At 48.8% G+C, this 11,027-nt stretch overlaps 1 protein-coding gene across 1 annotated transcript in view; it reads right to left on the reverse strand.

Annotated features, from left to right (window-relative positions):
* Positions 1–11,027, reverse strand: part of CACNA1A (calcium voltage-gated channel subunit alpha1 A) — a 335,330-nt gene that overhangs the window by 323,800 nt on the left and 503 nt on the right. The window lies entirely within an intron of this gene.

The following is an 11,027-nucleotide window of genomic DNA, read 5'->3' on the forward strand; positions in this document are numbered from 1 at the left end:
GGGTCTCTTGAGTCCTGTGATTTTGGAGCTGTGATGGGGGGAGTGCTAATTTCTTTTTTTTTTAATTTAAGGTTTTTGTCATAGGGCGCATGCACTCACTGGAAAGAAACAGAGGAAAAGTGAGAAATCACTCCCCAGGGAGGATGGCCACACCGCAATCCCTTCTCCTCCATTCTCTTCTCAGGATCTTGGGCACACACGCACACACATCCAGCGTGAGTTAAAGCCACCAGGTCCGGGACTCGAACCACAGTTGGCTACATGGGAGTCCAGCGACATAGCCATTACACTAACTGCTGGTCCCCAGAGCTGCTAATTTCTAACTGCAGGTGCAGCAGGAGAATCAACTACCTTAAAGAAAGACCAGGATGTTCCCAGTCTGAACAGAAGATAAAGCCATGTCAGACCGAATTGAGATGATGAAAGTGGATCTGGACTTAACTCGGCATTTCATTTCATAGCTGGAATCTCTTTTGCCTTAGCTGCCTTAAAGGGGACTTCTGGAGGCTGGCAGGTGGCATGGTGGTTAAGGCGCTGGACTCCTACATAGCTAACAGGACTTTGAACCCTGGACCTGGCGGTTTATATTTTCACTTTCCCTCGCTCTGTGGGTGTCTCTTTCTGGTCAAACTGAAAAATAAGAATAATAAATGAAATAAAATAAAATCAATCATTCTTAAAAATATATAAATAAAGTGGCTTCTGAAGGCAGTGCTCACTCCAAAAAAATACTAACCACTCTCCTACTTTTCAGACTGCAAAAGCAACCGAGTCTCCCCTTTCCAGATCACTGGCACCACCCCTGGTAACCCTCTTCTCTCTCAAGTTAAGAACTCACTGCTGGGGTGACCAGCACCCCAATGCGTCCAAGCCAGATCAATTCCCTGAGGTGCTAAAACCAGAATACGCCCAGGCAAATTGGGACAACTGGTCACCCTGAGCAGCCAGGAGCTCCTGCCAGGTGGTTTTGAAATTCGTGTTGCTGAACCCACCTGGTTCCCTCTCCAAGAATGTTCCTTGGCTTCGCTTCACTCCCAAAGAGTAGAAAAGATGGAATACCAGGCTTGGGGGACAGTGCCCACCTTCTCACACAAACACCGAGCATTTGTTGAGTTTGTGGTGAATGTTGGGGTTGGCTGTGGAGGTTCACAATGTACAGTCTACCTCTTGGACTGGACTCATGACTGGCTCTTAAAGAGACAAGAGATGGAAGCAAAGAAGCTAATCATTCACTTCAAAACTCGCTCACTGGGACCAGCAGATGGTGTAATGGCTATGTCGCTGGACTCCCATGTAGTCAACCGTGGTTCGCGTCCCGGACCCAGCAGCTTAAAACGCACGCCGGGCGTGTGTGCGTGCGTGCCCAAGATCCCAAGAGGAAAATGGAGGAGAAGGGATTGCGGCGTGGCCATCCCCCCAGGGGGGGGTGATTTCTCACTCTCTGTCTCTCTGCCATGCACATGTGCCCTACAGCAAAAAATCTCTCTGTTAAAAAAACTCACTCACCTTGTCACCCATAATGAGAAGGACCCAGGGAAGGGAAGAAGAGAAGTAAATTTATCTTAGACCAAAGGGAATAGAAAAATAGGTCAAGTGGGCATGCATTGCGTTTTCTTTCTCCTGGAAGTTTCCAGAGATAACAGAATGCAAAGTGTCTGAGGGTCGCTTTCCAGAGGGCCATGCTCTGGTTAATAATTCCACACTGGCCAGTCACAGAGGGGGCCCTCATCGCCCCCTCCTCCCTAGAGAACATCAATTTCTAGTCAAGGTTTCCAAAAACAGAACATCGCAAGACAATGCCTCTCCGGGGTTAAGGCCCTTGTGTTCCAGAGCTTTCTTCCTGCTGTAAACTGGGTTGATTGTTGTCCACACATAACCCCCCCTCCCCCCGGTGCGTCTCCTGGGAGCCCTCCAAAGGAGATGCTCTTCAAACCAATATTCTCCATGCGTCAGGGGAAACTGAGGCTCCAGTGCCCAAGATGATGTGGCTGGTGTATGATTCCAACCCACGCCCGTCTGCCCCAGCGTCTGTAGCTGTTCCCCTCGCCTCTCTGGCCTCCTGCAGGGCAGGCACCTTCCGCCCCTTCCTTGGGAGCTGAGTAAGCATTCTCGGAAATGCTCCGTAACTGTGCAGCTCTTCAGCTCTCTCCCTGGACAGAACCCATCTTCCCAGCAGTGCCTTCGATGGCTGAGAAAGTGCCCGTGAGTGAGCTCACTCACAGAGGGCCATGGAGAAAGGAGACATAAGCCCCAAGCACCCAAAAGATGCCCCCCCAAGTCTTTAAAAACAAACAAACAAAAACTTCATTCTCTAGAAGACACTGTTCCCCAAATGCTCACCCAGGAACATTTCAGAAGCCTTCATTGTTTTTGTTTTTTTTTTCATTTCACCAACATCCTCCAGCCCCCTGCACCTAAAATCCACCAAAACCCTAAAACACAGGCACAAGAGTGAATCCAATGGTATACAACTTAGCTGGTGGGTAAAGACAGGTACTTCTTTTTTTTTTTTTTTCTTTTTATTCATTCAACAAACATTCACAGAGAAGCAACTTTGTACCAGGCATGGGAGGGTGACAGTGGTGACATGAGATGATGGTCAGGGGTCTCACGGCCCTCGGAGCTTGCCTATGTTTGCTTCTGTGTATTTTCCTGTTTGTTGGTTTGGTTTTTAGCGAGATTTTTGGTATAGGGTGCGTGCACTCGCCAGAGAGACAGAAAGTGAGAAATCACCCCCCCCCCAGGGGGGATGGCCGCGCTGCAATCCCTTCTCCTCCATTCTCCTCTCGGGATCTTGGGCACACAAGCACACACGCCCGATATGAGTTTTAAGCCACCAGGACCGGGATTCGAACCACAGTTGACTATGTGAGAGTCCAGAAACATACCCATTATGCCATCTGTTGGGGGTTCTTAGTATGATAACGCAAATAGGGCATGTAAGATGGCATAACCACTTTGGAACACAGTTTGGTGGGCTCGTAAGAAATTAAATACATATCTACTACTCTGTATGTAATCACAGTCTTTGCTGTTAACTCACCCAAGAGAACGGAGTACCCAGAGAAATAAAATGTATTGTTCTCAGCGTTCCCCCTAAAACCCATATGCCAATGTCTGTAGCAACTTCATTCATAATTATCCAAACTAGAAACAACCTAAATACCCATCTGGCCAGCCCCATAGCTCAATGGCTAAGCCCCATGCACTGGGAGCCAGGTTCCACATGGCCAATCACTGTTTGAATCCCAGCCCTGGTGGCTCAAAGTCCAGCCCTGGGCACTTGTGTATGCATGTCCCAAATCTTGATGGGATAGAGAAATAGATGAAAAAAATGATTGCAGCATGGACACACCCTCTTGGGGGGTTCTCTCTCTCTTTCTGGTGAGCACACGCACCCTCTGGCAATTAAAAAAAGAAGGGGCCACCATTTGGCATGGTGGTTAGGGTGCTGGACTCCTACAGAGCTGACCACGGTTCAAGTCCCAGATCTGGGGACTTGAAAATCATGCTGAGTGTGTGTGCATGCGTGCCCAAAACTCCAAAAACAGAATGGAGGAGGGATTGCAGTGTGGCCATCCCTTCAGGGGGTGACTTCTTACTTTCCTTCTCTCTGTCTCTGTCTCTCTGTCTGTCTATCTGTCTCTCTCTCTCTCTCTTTCTCTCTCTCTCTCTCTGGCAAACACACACATCCTAGGGCAAAAATGTCATAAAGAGAAAAGAAAAGAAACATCCTCTATTTGGGAAATGTGTAAAAAAAAATTGGTCTATCCACACCATGGAATACCACACAGCACTAAAAAAGGTACGGAGTGCCAATAAACACAACGGCATGAATAGTTCTCAATGGCTAATTGACGAAGACTCAAAGGAGCCACCCACAAGGGTCCTTCATACATTCCATGGAAGATGCATGTTAGGAAAACACTAAGCATTTGTTTTAAAAATGATTTCTGCACCAAAATTAACTCCTATTTCTTTTTTAGAAAGAGAGATTTTTGCTATAGTGCATGTTCACTTGCCAGAAAGACAGAGAGAGAGACAGAAAGCGAGAAATCACCCCTGGGGTATGGCCACGCCGCAATCCCTTCTCCTCCATTCTCCTCTCGGGATCTTGGGCACACACACACATGTGCCCGGCGTGAGTTTAAGCCACCGGGTCCGGGACTTGAACCGCGGTCGACTACATGGGAGTCCAGCGATGTAGCCATGACGCCAACTGCTGGTCCCAATAAGCTCCTATTTTAATTCCATTTTCCTGGAAACTTTTTGAAGTCTCTTCATACTGTGCGATTCTATTTATATGCCCTTCTTAAAAATAAAAAATAAAAATAAAAAAAAGCAAAACTACAGGGAAAGTGAAGAAATCAAGTCTCAAGGGGCAGGGATGGGGCCGTGGCATGCTCACTGAGGGACAGTAGGGACACCTCTTTGAATGCCAGTGCAAAGGAGTGATCCCACATCTTGATTTTGGTCATGGCCACGTGACTGCACACATTGTACCACAACACCCAGAACTCAAAGGGTGAATTACACTCCAAATAAATTATACCTCTATAAATCTCATTTTTTTTTCTTTTTTCTTTGATTCACTGGGTTGTCGGAAAAGTCCTGACATAGTTTTCTATGCTAAAATGTGTCGTGACCATTCGGATGACCCAATTTTTAGCTTTCGTTTCTTGTTCGTTTTTATTTTGCGATAGGGCACGTGCACTTGCCAGAAAGAGACAGAGACAGGAAGAAAAGGAAAGTGAGAAATCACCCCACAGGGGGATGGCCGTGCAGCGATCCTTCTCTTCCGTTCTCCTCTCTGGATTTTAGGCACATGTGCACACACAACGGGGTGTGATTTTCAAGTCACCAGGTTCGGGACTCGAACTGCATAGTCAGCCATGTAAGATCTAGCCACCTTAACCTCCATGCCAGTGGGTAAGCCCCATGCATTGAGAACCCTGTGCGGTCCCCATCCCATTTCTTTTATTTTTTAAAGAATTATTTTATTTTACCTTTCTTTCTTTCTTTTATTTTTAATTGGACCAGAGAGGAACAGAGAGAGACAGAAAGCGAGAAAGCAAGCTGCCAGGTCCGGGACTCGAACCACGGTTGGCCATATGGGAGTCCCATGCCTCTAATCATCACGCCACCTGCCAGCTCTTCCCCTTTCTTTTTTTTGGACGGGGTCTTGCTATGTCACAATCCTCCTGCTTTGGCTTTCCAAGTAGCTGAGTCTGCAGGTGTAAGCTACCTCTCCCAGCTTTCTTGTAGGGTGGGCCAGGAATGGCAGCCGGGACTCCCAGGTGTCCTCGGGCTGCTGAACAGGCTGTAGCACCTGCTGGGCGTAAACCTGATTTTTAAGAAAGACAAACCGCACGCATGGATGACATAACCTACATACCCCAAGCACAGCCCATGGCCTAGCAGCACGGAAAACCCCACAGAAGCTGGTTGCAAGAGCAGAATCCCCACCCCACACCTGCCAGACCAGCATCATCGCTTTAACAAGACAATCTCCATGAACACAATAAACGTTTGAGAAACGGAGGGGCTGGGGCAGCACCCCCTAATCAAGCTTACCTAACATGTCTGCCGCGAAACAGATACCAAAGTTGCACGCCAAGTGGAGAAAAGGAATTAAAACTGTCAAGTCAAACTCTCAGTTCGAGTAGTCAGTTCAAGTAAGGTGTCACCTAGAAATGGGCTCCTCTTTTGGTCTGGGGAACTTTATGGATTTGGGAATTGTAGGAGTGAGACTATACCTTTGTAGGAAAAAAAAAAAAAAAAAAAAAGGACCAGCAGTTAGTGCAATAGCTGTGTCGCTGGACTCCCACGTAGTCGACCGCGGGTCAAGTCCCGGACCCGGTGGCTTAAACTCACATCGGGCGCGTGTGCGTGCGTGCCCAAGATCCCGAGAGGAGAATGGAGGAGAAGGGATTGCGGCATGGCCATCCCCCCTGGGGGGTGATTTCTCGCTTTCTGTCTCTCTGTCTCTCTCTGTCTGTCTGGCAAGCGCACGCGCCCTATAGCAAAAACCTCTAAAAAAAAAAAGGAAAAAAAATCCCCCAAGAAGTGCCAGGCTAATCCCTACTTCCCAGAATTTTGCTCTTCTGGCACTGGAATCAGCCAAGCTGATTGGGTAGACGGATCGTATGGGTTATAGCATGTTGCCCTCGATATGAGTACCTTCTAGAACATTCTACGGTTCGGTTCAGGTCAAGAAGCTAATATCATGACTTGATGTCTCTCAGAGCTCCCTCTGCTTCCCAGACAGAAAATTTGTCTTTAGGACCTTTCGCTTACAAAAAGAAAGAAAAGGAAATAAAAGCTTGGAGTGTTATGATTAAATAAATAAATAAATAAAAGGAAGGTGTGCCTATCGAGCGATGTGCCTAAGTTCTCTGATATCCGTGCAACTCTGGTCCTCTAAGACTCCTGCAAAACAGGGACCAGCAGTTGGCGTAATGGCTATGTTGCTGGACTCCCATGTAGTCGACCGCGGTTCGAGTCCCGGACCCAGTGGCTTAAACTCACGCCAGGCGCGTGTGCGTGCGTGCCCAAGATCCCAAGAGGAGAATGGAGAAGAAGGGATTGCGGCGTGGCCATCCCCCCTGGGGGGTGATTTCTCGCTTTCTGTCTCTCTGTCTCTCTCTGTCTTTCCAGTGAGCGCACGCACCTTATAGCAAAAACCTCTCAAAAAAAAAAGAATCCTGCAAAACATGATGAAAAACTAAAATCTTGTGTGCAATTCAGGAGACCAAGAGCACTACTACACACGCCTGCGCCCAAAGCTTGAGCAATGACTCTAATTTCTTTTTTTGTTTGTTTGCTTTAAAAGATTTGGTTTTTATTTTATTTTATTTATTATCATTATTCTTCCATTTTGACCAGAGAAAGACAAATGGAAAGGGAGCATGAGAAAGCAAGCCACCAGGTCCAAGACTCAAACCATGGTCAGCCACGTGGAAGCCCAGCGCCTCAACCACTGTGCCACCCACTGGCCCTGCAATGGCTCAAATTTCTATACCATGTTTCAGTAGGAGTCCTGTTGGGTGAGGAAGGCTAGAAAGATGACAGTCACATTGCTGTACATGGCAGCAAGTGGGGACTTCAGCAAGACAGACAGAAGTACTTTACTGACGTGACCTAGCTGAGTTCTTTGCAAGCCAACAGGGCTCACCACGGCCATATTTAAACCAGACTTCCGGTCCAGGCAAACATGGAACCACAGATGTGCCGTCAGGATGCCTTCCTGCCCAGCATACTCCAGGAGAAAACAAAAACAAACAAACAAACAAAAATAGGAGCACTGTCAACCTGAACATCCAAGATTTTCTTTTCCCTTAGAAAAAGAAATGAGAATGTTTTCATTCTCATGACTGGCTTCAAGTCACTGGGGGCTGGAAGACAGTGGAGTCCCAGCCACTATGAGAAATCACCTCTCGGGGTAGGAAAGGCAAGTCGGTCCCCTCCGCCAGATTCACACTAGAAAGTAACATGTCCGGGCCCCATAAACAGAAAACTAAGTTCATGGTCCATGCGTTTCCTCCTCCTCTACAAGACGGAGAAGACCTGGTTTCCATGCTGCCCTGCGACGCTGAATAAACGCCATTCCCAAATACACATCCTACCGCACGTGCGTGAAAATGTGGCGGGGCCGTCCCCCCTCCCGGTACCGATCCAAAAAAATGCAGAAAAAAAAAAAAATTAGCAAAAGATGTGGACCAGGATGTCCCTACTGGCACGGCAGGGAAACTGCCCAGATGCCTATCAACCGTAGCGTGGAGAAGCTCAGGGCCACGCAATAAAATAAACCAACAACTATATATATATTTTTTTTTTTCCAGAGAGATTTTTACTATAGGGCACATGTGCTCGTCAGAGAGACAGAGAGAGGTGGAGGGACAGAAAATGAGAAATCACTCCCCAACCCCGAGGAGGGATGGCCACACCACAATCCCTTCTCCTCCATTCTCCTCCCAGGATTTTGGGCACACACGAACATATGCCCAGCATGAGGTTTAATCCCCCGGGTCCAGGACTCGAACCGCGGTCAACTACATGGGAGTCCAGTGATGTAACCATTACGCCACCTGCTGGTCCCAACCTACAACTATTGATACAGCCACGTCAATAGATAAATCTCACAGAACATGAGCAAAAATCATAAAAAAAAAAAATTAATCATAAAAATGTTTGTAAAAGCCAGACACCAAAGAACAGAGCAGAAAGTTTTCAAAAAGTTATGGAAAAAGCATCTGATGAAACAATTAGGTCTGACTTTCCATTCTTCTTTGCATCAACAAACATTTGCACTTTAATACCATTTTTCTACTAAGATTTTTCTTTTTTCATTTTAATACTTTATGTATTATTATTTTCATTTGACCAAAAAGAGAGAGCAAAAGGGAAAGTGGGAAACTAAGCTGCCAGGTCCAGGACTTGAACCATGGTCAGCCATGGGGGAAATCCAGCGTGCTTAACCACCACACCACGCGCCAGCCCCTCCACTAAAGTTTTTGACGTCGGGTCGCACCGTGGGATTCCAGCTCTATGGACTTCCAAAGAGGCAAAAGCAACCCACAGAGCTCAAATTCAGGCTAGCAAATACTCTTGTGGGGATAAAAGACAGAGACGGGATATGACAAGAGTTTTGGGGAGAAACAAGCCATGTCATGGTTTTCCTGACCCGGGGTTCGATACCTGGGTGTGTTCACTTTGTGAAAATGGGTGTAGCTGGACCCAACTTGCATGCTTTCCTGCCCAGAGAGTAGACTTCATTCTAAAAGTTCCGAAGAAGGACTTAGGCACGTTTTTCAAACAGTAGAGACATATCTGGATGGAAAAAGTCAAAGCTCTGCCCTGGTCTCCTAACTCCTGGGTCTGGGTACACGGTCTCTCTCTTAGGCTGACCTGAATTAGTTTACCCAGCTCCACACCACCACCCCAATGTCTACCTGGAGCCTTTCTCATCCCTCCCAAAGAAAGCGTCTCGCATGACCCAGCTTGGTCCCAGAATGGGAAACTTTCCCTATCTGAGTGGGGCTTTAGAATATATTTGCTACCTCAGGCCAAAGACGGAAGAAAAACTCTGCAGACAGCAAAACACACAAATGCATCACAAAGCTACCATGAGCAAGAAAAAAAGTCCTGGGAAAACGAGCCAAGAGAAAGCTAAGGACCAGCCAATGCCCCGAATTCACCCTCATCCTTCTCCCACCACTGCTTCTTCGGGGGGCCCCTGCCATCCCCTCACCTCCCCGGCCCCAGTGGCTCTCTGATCTGCAGGATTCCGGCTGGGCAGAGGTGAGCTAAGGACACAATAAAACTCCCCACCTCCTGGGGCTGGCAGGCGGCGTGGTGATTAAGGGTGCTGGACTCCCACATGGCCGACTGTGGTTCGAGTCCCAAACCTGGCAGCTTGCTCGCTCTCTCTCTCTCTCTCTCTCTCTCACTGGTCAAATTAAAATAAATACATAAAAGTTAACACAAGACAATCTAAAGGCATTTTCAACACGGAAACCTGCCAGCCCCATGGAGACGCACACAGGGACACTTCCCCATCCACCAAGCTGTCCTACCGCTCACTCTGTGGGTGGACAAAGTAACCACCTGACCCCTGGGCTCCTTCACTGGCCTGGAGTGGAGAGGAATCTCTCATCTTTAAGACTGGTCTATTCCAGCGATTGGAACTTAGCAGGCAAAGTCCTCGCTCCTGCCCAAGGTATCCATAGAGATGACATCGCGGTTAGGGGACATGTCCCTTCCGGACCCCACCAACGAGCCCAGGGCCGAACGTCCATGACCAGCCTCAAAGGAGACCACGCAGCACACACGTCAAAACCTCAGGGTCTCTTGTTCGCATTTCAACACCCAGAAGCCCAAGAGCCTGGCTCCATTTCAAGCCCCTCCAAACACCATGCTCCCCTCAAAGAGCCAAACCCAGAACCACAAAAGACTCAACCGGGCTTGCTGAGTCTAAACCAGTCCAAAAAGCAATACACGAAAGGGCTGGGAGGGGGCTCATGGCTGAACCCCTGGGGCTCATCCACCTCGTTCCTTCTTACACGGCCCAGCAGCTGGTGCACGGCACAGTGGCCAACCTGCCTGGGAAGCAGGGTGTGTCCCCCCCTTGGAATCTGGGTCATGCTTAGATAACTGCTAAGAGGGCCCCACTAATTACCCACCCTTGCCTCCACAGAGGCCGACCTCTCCTAGGGGTTTATTTCAAGCAGGCTGGGCTGGAGAGCCATCCCTGTGGATCCGCATTCCCACAGCACCTCCAAAGAGGAAAATGTAGTGTTCACCTTCTCCCTCGCGATCTTTGACTTAAAAAAAAAAAAAAGAAAGAAAGAAACGGAAAGGAAAGGAAAAAAAGGCGTTTACCTGCCCAAGATGTCCACATGGGTGCTGATTCTCCGGTGTCCCTTCCCGGCTCCCTGCGGTGGGAGAGGCTGAATCTAACCCAAGGGAGGACATGAACCCTGGGAAGGACCCAGATAAGGCGAACGGAATCTGTTTCTTTACACCCCAAAAGATGAGGGGGGTTCCTGATCAGTGGTTGAGATTGTAGACATCAGGGGAAGGAAAGGACTCCCCACCCAATGCATCAGTACCCTCCTGAGGCTGGGCCGGTAGCCTTCCCTGGGCTGTGGCCACCCTGTGGGTTTGGAGGGCAAAGGCCACATCATCTCCTCATGGCCTGGGGAGCCCCCGAGTACCTTGCCCTGCAAAGTGAGGTGCCCCCCTTGAAGAAGGCAGGGATGGAGAGGCGACCCAACTAGGCATGAACTCCAGTTTGAGAGGCCCGGGTGGATTCCGGTGAGAGGTGGCCCAGGCAGACCCAGCCAAGGCCCCCATGGTCCCCGCTCTGTCCCTGCTCAGAAGCACCCAGGCCCGGGGGCCAGGTCTCCGGCTCATTCAGGAGCACTCAGACCCCTCCAGAACCACTTCCCACCTTCCCACCGAGCCCCCTGCAAGACCCCAGGGCCCAGACCTCACTCCAGGATGGGTCCTTAGGAAGGAGCCACTGT

This window comes from Tupaia chinensis, unplaced genomic scaffold (genome assembly GCF_000334495.1).
Source record: "Tupaia chinensis unplaced genomic scaffold, TupChi_1.0 Scaffold138060_1, whole genome shotgun sequence".
NCBI classification, from domain to species: domain Eukaryota; kingdom Metazoa; phylum Chordata; class Mammalia; order Scandentia; family Tupaiidae; genus Tupaia; species Tupaia belangeri.